This window comes from Garra rufa, chromosome 17, assembly GCF_049309525.1.
Source record: "Garra rufa chromosome 17, GarRuf1.0, whole genome shotgun sequence".
Classification (NCBI taxonomy): Eukaryota; Metazoa; Chordata; class Actinopteri; order Cypriniformes; family Cyprinidae; genus Garra; species Garra rufa.
Window position 1 is genome coordinate 23,002,900 of NC_133377.1, and position 8,896 is coordinate 23,011,795.

Below are 8,896 nucleotides of genomic sequence, written 5' to 3' on the forward strand. Positions count from 1 at the left end.
AAGTTGTACCCCTGGGGTGCAAGAGCTCTCCAAATTTGCCCCATTGACTTTCTATGGTAAGGGACGTCCCATGAAAACCCATGGTAATTTACATAGGGATTTTGTATTGGGTATAACTCAGCATCACATTGGCCTAGAGACATGGAGGCGGGCTCATTTTACTCAGATGGCCAATCAGACTCTCCGGATCATCATGAAGGTGTCAAGCCACGCCCTAGCAACCATTTAGGGCACCCTAGCAACTGATCCCATAGACTTCCATTATAAGGGCCCAGATGCATATCTTTGGAACAGAGTGTCATAGAGACATGGGGGCGGACTCCTTTGAGTCGGGGCAGCAAACGCCCAATCACCAATCAACATTGACACTCCCTAGCAACCAAACAGACTACCCTAGCAACCCAAAGCCACACAGGCATATCTTCACACCTGAATGTCACAGAGACATGGGGGTTGGTTTATATCACTCATACTGGCAACTACACTTTACAGTGTCGTCATTGGCCACTCCCTAGCAACCAAACAGAGTACCCTAGCAACCCAAAGCCACACAGGCATATCTTCACACCTGAATGTCACAGAGACATGGGGGTTGGTTTATATCACTCATACTGGCAACTACAATTTACAGTGTCGTCATTGGCCACTCCCTAGCAACCAAACAGAGTACCCTAGCAACCCGAAGCCACACAGGCATATCTTCGGACCTGAATGTCACAGAGACATGGGGGTTGGTTTAAATCACTCATACTGGCAACTACACTTTACAGTGTCGTCATTGGCCACTCCCTAGCAACCAAACAGAGTACCCTAGCAACCAATTAGCAAGACCTATATCTTTGTATCAGAATGTCGCATAGACATGGGAGTTGCTACTTTTGACTCATGCTAGCAAACTCTCAACATGCTACACATGCTAGCACTCAATAGCTTCATGCTAATAGCAATTAGCTAAGGGCTAATCAGGCAAAGACCTCTATAACACTCCATAGTAATGATCTTTGACAAGTAGCAACTGCATACCAATGCCATAGCAACTAGCCCGGTTACCTTAGCAACGGCCCTAGCAACCACCCAAGTACCCTAGCAACCGCATAGCAACTGCCCTAGTAACCACCCGAGCACCATAGCAACACCCTAGCAACCACCCTGGGTACCCTAGCAACCGCATACCAACACCCTAGCAACCACCCTGGGTACCCTAGCAACCACATAGCAACACCCTAGCAACCACCCCAGATACCCTAGCAACCACATAGCAACACCTTAGCAACCACCCTGGGTACCCTAGCAACGGCCCTAGCAACCACCCCGGGTACCCTAGCAACCGCATAGCAACACCCTAGCAACCACCCTGGGTACCCTAGCAACGGCCCTAGCAACCACCCTGGGTACCCTAGCAACCACATAGCAACACCCTAGCAACCACCCCAGGTACCTTAGCAACCGCATAGTGACACCCTAGCAACCACCCGGGTACCCTAGAAACGGCCCAGCAACCATCCTGAGTGCCATAGCAACTGCATATCAACACCTTAGCAACCGAGGGCCGAGTTTTGCCACCGCAAGCACCACTCACATTTTCTTCAGGAAATGTACATATCTAGTTAGTGGTGCTTGCCATAGGCAAAGCATCACTATTACTATCTCACATACTTATTAGTGGTGCTTGCCATAGGCAAAGCATCACTATTACTATCTCACATACTTATTATTATTCTTCTTCTTCTTCTTTTTATAGATTCCGTACAAATTTTGTCTCGTAACTCGTCCCGCAGTTTTTGTCACAGCCCCTCCAAACGGGCGTCAAATCGTGCGTCCTATATAGACTCGGTGTGCTATGACTTTTATAAGCGATCGGGGGTACGATGACATCACACGGGGGGCAAAAGCGGCCCTTAAAATCGTATTGACAATGCATTGCGGCAAACTTTGACGGGACGTAGCGCAGAGCGAGAATTTCACAGAAACACGTGATTCGCCACATTTGGAGAGGCTATCAAGCTGTGCGAGATCACACCTCTCAATGGGGTATAAGTTGTACCCCAGGGGTGTTAGAGCCATCCAAATTTGCCCCATTGACTTACCATGGTGAGGGGCGGCCCATGAAACACATGCGTTTTCCCTTCTATGGTAATTTACATAGGGATTTTGCATTGAACATAACTCTGCATCACAGTGTCATAGAGACATGGGGGTGGGCTCATTTTACTCAGACAACCAATCAGACTCTCCAGATCACTGTGAAGCAGTCAAGCCACGCCCTAACAACCATTTACAGCACCCTAGCAACTGATCCCATAGACTGCTATTGTAATTACCCATATAGATATCTTTGGATAACAGTGTCATAGAGACTTGGGGGTGGGCTCGTTTGATTCGGGCCAATCATGGCTCACCAATGACACATTCTAGCCACGCCCTAGCAACCATTATCAAGCACCCTAGCAACCCAAACCCACACAGGCATATCTTTACATCTGAATGAAATAGAGACATGGGGGTTGGTTTATATCATTCATACTGGCAAGGTGACTTTAAAGTATCATCATTGGCCACTCCCTAGCAACCAAACAGAGTACCCTAGCAACCAAAACCCACACAGGCATATCTTTAGATCTGAATGTCACAGAGACATGGGGGTTGGTTTATATCACTCATACTGGCAACTACACTTTACAGTGTTTTCATTGGCCACTCCCTAGCAACCAAACAGGGTACCCTAGCAACCAATTAGCAAGACCTATATCTTTGTATTAGAATGTCGCATAGACATGGGAGTTGCTACTTTTGACTCATGCTAGCAAACTCTCAACATGCTACACATGCTAGCACTCAATGGCTGCTCAAGGGCTAATCAATCAAAGACCTTTATAACACTCCATAGTAATGATCTTTGACATATAGCAACTGCCTACCAATGCCCTAGCAACTACCCCGGGTACCTTAGCAACGGCCCTAGCAACCACCCAAGCACCATAGCAACCGCATAGCAACACCTTAGCAAACACCCTGGTTACCCTAGCAACCACATAGCAACACCCTAGCAACCACCCTGGTTACCCTAGCAACCTCATAGCAACACCCTAGCAACCACCCTGGGTACCCTAGCAACCGCATAGCAACACCTTAGCAACCACCCTGGGTACCCTAGCAACGGCCCTAGCAACCACCCCAGGTACCATAGCAACCGCATAGCAACACCCTAGGAACCACCCTGGGTACCCTAGCAACGGCCCTAGCAACCACCCCAGGTACCATAGCAACCGCATAGCAACACCCTAGCAACCACCCTGGGTACCCTAGCAACCACATAGCAACACCCTAGCAACCACCCTGGTTACCCTAGCAACTGCATAGCAACACCCTAGCAACCACCCTGGGTACCCTAGCAACCGCATAGCAACACCCTAGCAACCACCCCTGGTACCCTAGCAACGGTCCTAGCAACCACCCCGGGTACCCTAGCAACCGCATCGCAACACCCTAGCAACCACCCTGGTTACCCTAGCAACCGCATAGCAACGCCCTAGCAACCACCCCGGGTACCCTAGCAACTGCATAGCAACACCTTAGCAACCACCCTGGGTACCCTAGCAACTGCCTAGCAACCTACCTGGGTATCCAAGCAACGGCCCTAGCAACCACCCCGGGTATCCTAGCAACCGCATAACAACACCCTAGCAACCAACCCGGGTACCCTAGCAACAGCATAGCAACACCCTAGTGGCGAGTTTTGCCACAGCAAGCACCACTCACATTTTCTTCAGGAAATGTACATATCTAGTTAGTGGTGCTTGCCATAGGCAAAGCATCACTATTACTATTCGACATACTTATTATTATTATTCCACTTCTTCCGTACACATTTCGGCGCGTAACTAGTCCCGCAGTTTTTGTCGTAGACCCACGAAACAGGTATCAAATCGTGCGGTCTATATAGACTCGGTGTGCTATGACTTTTATAAGCGATCGGGGGTACGATGATGTCACACGGGGCAAGGAACCACACCAAAATTTACAACGACAATGCATTACGGCCAACTTTGACGGGACGTAGCACCGAGCAAGAATTTTGTAGAAAAACGCAATTCGCCACATTTGGGGAGGCTTGTAAGCTGTGCGAGAAGACGCCTCGCAATGGGGTAAAAGTTGTACCCCTGGGGCGCAAACGCCCCCTTTATGCAAAAAAATTACTTCCCGCAGTTTTTGTCGTAGACCCTCGAAATGGGCGTCAAATTGTGCGGCCCATTGAGCAAAAAATTTTGGTAACTTTTAAAAACGATCGGGGGTACGATGATGTCACAGCCCAATTTTATTCGCCCCCAAAATCCCATAGACAATGCATTGCGGCCAACTTTGACAGGACGTAGCGCCAAGAGAGAATTTCGTAGAAACACGTGATTCGCCACATTTGGAGAGGCTATCAAGCTGTGCGAGGAGACTCCTCACAATGGGGTATAAGGTGTACCCCAGGGGTGCAAGAGTCCCCCAAGATTTGCCCCATTGACTTATAATGGTAAAGGGACGTCCCATAAAAACCCATGGTAATTTACATAGGGATTTTGCATTGGGCATAACTCAGCATCACATTGGCCTAGAGACATGGAGGCGGGCTCATTTTACTCAGATGGCCAATCAGACTCTCCGGATCATCATGAAGGTGTCAAGCCACGCCCTAGCAACCATTTAGGGCACCCTAGCAACTGATCCCATAGACTTCCATTATAAGGGCCCAGATGCATATCTCTGGATCAGAGTGTCATAGAGACATGGGGGTGGACTCCTTTGAGTCGGGGCAGCAAACGGCCAATCATCAATCACTACTGACCCTCCCTAGCAACCAAACAGAGTACCCTAGCAACCCAAAGCCACACAGGCATATCTTCAGACCTGAATGTCACAGAGACATGGGGGTTGGTTTATATCACTCATACTGGCAACTACACTTTACATTGTCGTTATTGGCCACTCCCTAGCAACCAAACAGAGTACCCTAGCAACCTAAAGCCACACAGGCATATCTTCTGACCTGAATGTCACAGAGACATGGGGGTTGGTTTATATCACTCATACTGGCAACTACACTTTACAGTGTCGTCATTGGCCACTCCCTAGCAACCAAACAGAGTACCCTAGCAACCAATTAGCAAGACCTATATTTTTGTATCAGAATGTCGCATAGACATGGGAGTTGTTACTTTTGACTCATGCTAGCAAACTGTCAACATGCTACACATGCTAGCACTCAATAGCTTCATGCTAATAGCAATTAGCTAAGGGCTAATCAGGCAAAGACCTCTATAACACTCCATAGTAATGATCTTTGACAAGTAGCAACTGCATACCAACGCCATAGCAACTAGCCCGGTTACCTTAGCAACGGCCCTAGCAACCACCCAAGTACCCTAGCAACCGCATAGCAACTGCCCTAGTAACCACCCGAGTACCATAGCAACCGCATAGCAACACCTTAGCAACCACCCTGGGTACCCTAGTAACGGCCCTAGCAACCACCCCGGGTACCCTAGAAACCGCATAGCAACACCCTAGCAACCACCCCGGGTACCATAGCAACGGCCCTAGCAACCATCCCGTGTACCATAGCAACTGCATAGCAACACCCTAGCAACCACCCCGGGTACCCTAGCAACGGCCCTAGCAACCACCCCGGATACCCTAGCAACCGCATAGCAACACCCTAGCAACCACCCCGGGTACCCTAGCAACCACATAGCAACACCCTAGCAACCACCCTGGGTACCCTAGCAACGGCCCTAGCAACCACCCCGGGTACCCTAGCAACCACATAGCAACACCCTAGCAACCACCCCAGGTACCCTAGCAACCACCCCGAGTACCCTAGCAACGGCCATAGCAACCACCCCAGGTACCTTAGAAACCGCATAGCAACACCCTAGCAACCACCCCGTGTACCATAGCAACTGCATAGCAACACCCTAGCAACCACCCCGAGTACCCTAGCAACGGCCATAGCAACCACCCCAGGTACCTTAGAAACCGCATAGCAACACCCTAGCAACCACCCCATGTAGCCTAGCAACCGCATAGCAACACCCTAGCAACCACCCCGGGTACCATAGCAACGGCCCTAGCAACCATCATGGGTGCCATAGCAACTGCATATCAACACCCTAGCAACCGAGGGCCGAGTTTTGCCACCGCAAGCACCACTCACATTTTCTTCAGGAAATGTACATATCTAGTATTACTATTACTGTTCGCCCTGACAAAACTTCGGCGCGTAACTCGTCCCGCACCGTTTGGCGTAGTCCCATGAATGAGGTCTCAAATCGACCGGCTCACTGAGGAGAGGTGTGCTATGACTTTTCTAAGCGATCGGACTTACGGTGTTCACACAGCAGACGATAAAGCGAGCAAAAAAATCCCATTGATTTACAATGGCAGAATGTCTGTGAATTTGAATCTCAACTGTCACTTTCTCACACACACACACACACACACACACACACACACAGGCCCATAGGAACTTCGGTGTGTAATTTGTCCGGCACCGTTTGCCGTGGACCCATGAATGAGGTGTCAAATGTTGCAGCTTATTGAGGAGAAGTGTGCTATGACATTTCAGAGCGATTAGAGCTACGATGTTCAAACAGCGCACGAAAAAGTGGGCAAAAATATCCCATAGACTTTCATTGGCAGAATGTTCATTCAGGCCTAAAGGTACTTCGACGTGTAACTCGTCCCACACCGTTTGTCATAGACCCATGAATGAGGTCTCAAATCGACCGGCTTATTGAGGAGAAGTGTGCTATGACTTTTCTAAGCGATCGGACTTACGATGTTCACACAGCGCACGAAAAAGCGGGCAAAAAAATCCCATTGATTTACAAGCAGTATTACTATTACTGTTCGCCCTGACAAAACTTTGGCGCGCTACTCCTCCCACACCGTTTGTCGTAGATCCACCAATGAGGTGTCAAATTGACTGGCTCATTGAGGAGAGGTGTGCTATGACTTTTCTAAGCGATTGGACTTACGATGTTCACACAGCGGAGGAAAAAGCGGGCTAAAAAATCCCATTGATTTACAATGGCAGAATGTCTGTGAATTTGAATCTCAACTGTCACTTTCTCACACACACACACACACACACACACCCACACACACACACACACACACACACAGGCCCATAGGAAATTCGGTGCGTAATTTGTCCGGCACCGTTTGCCGTAGACCCATGAATGAGGTGTCAAATGTTGCGGCTTATTTAGGAGAAGTGTGCTATGACTTTTCGGAGCGATTGGAGCTACGATGTTCAAACAGCGAACGAAAAAGTGGGCAAAAATATCCCATAGACTTTCATTGGCAGAATGTTCATTCAGGCCCAAAGGTACTTCGACGTGTAACTCGTCCCACACCGTTTGTCATAGACCCATGAATGACGTCTCAAATCGACCGGCTTATTGAGGAGAGGTGTGCTATGACTTTTTGAAGCGATCGGGCGTACGATTTTCGTAAAGCAGGCGAGAAATTTGGGCTAAATCTCCTATAGACTTAAAATTGCCATAAAGTTTGTGATATATCTTTGGATCAGAAAGTCATAGAGGTTAGTGGGTTTGGACACGGCCTATAAGTAGTGACCTATGATCTTCATAGCCACACCTTAGCAACCAATTACATCACCCTAGCAACCGAGGGCCGAGTTTTGCCACTGCAAGCACCACTCACATTTTCTTCAGGAAATGTACATATCTAGTATTACTATTACTGTTCGCTCTGACAAAACTTCGGCGCGCTACTCCTCCCACACCGTTTGTCGTAGATCCATGAATGAGGTGTCAGATCGACCGGCTCATTGAGGAGAGGTGTGCTATGACTTTTCTAAGCGATAGGACCTACGATGTTCACACAGTGGAGGAAAAAGTGGGCTAAAAATTCCATTGATTTACAATGGCAGAATGTCTGTGAATTTGAATCTCAACTGTCACTTTCTCACACACACAAAGGCCCATAGGAACTTCGGTGCGTAATTTGTCCGGCACCGTTTACCGTAGACCCATGAATGAGGTGTCAAATGTTGCGGCTTATTGAGGAGAGGTGTGCTATGACTTTTCGGAGCGATTGGAGCTACGATGTTCAAACAGCACACAAAAAAGTGGGCAAAAATGTCCCATAGACTTTCATTGGTAAAATGTTCATGCAGGCCCATAGGAACTTCGGCGTGTAACTCGTCCCAAACCGTTTGTCATAGACCCATGAATGACGTCTCAAATCGACCGGCTTATTGAGGAGAGGTGTGCTATGAATTTTTGAAGCGATCGGGCGTACGATTATCGTAAAGCGGGTGGGAAATTTGGGCAAAATCTCCGATAGACTAACATTGCCATACAATTTGTGAGATCATATCTGTGGATCAGAAAGTCATAGAGGTTTGTGGGTTTGGACTCGGCCTAAAAGTAGTGACCTGTGATCTTCATAGCCACACCCTAGCGACCAATTACATCACCCTAGTAACCGAGGGCCGAGTTTTGCCACCCCAAGCACCACTCACATTTTCTTCAGGAAATGTACATATCTAGTATTACTATTACTGTTCGCCCTGACAAAACTTCGGCGCGTAACTCGTCCCGCACCGTTTGGCGTAGGCCCATGAATGAGGTCTCAAATCGACCGGCTCATTGAGGAGAGGTGTGCTATGACTTTTCTAAGCGATTGGACCTACGGTGTTCACACAGCGGAGGAAAGAGCGGGCTAAAAAATCCCATTGATTTACAATGGCAGAATGTCTGTGAATTTGAATCTCAACTGTCACTTTTCTCACACACACACACACAGGCCTATTGGAACTTCGGTGCGTAATTTGTCCGGCACCATTTGCCGTAGACCCATGAATGAGGTGTCAAATGTTGCG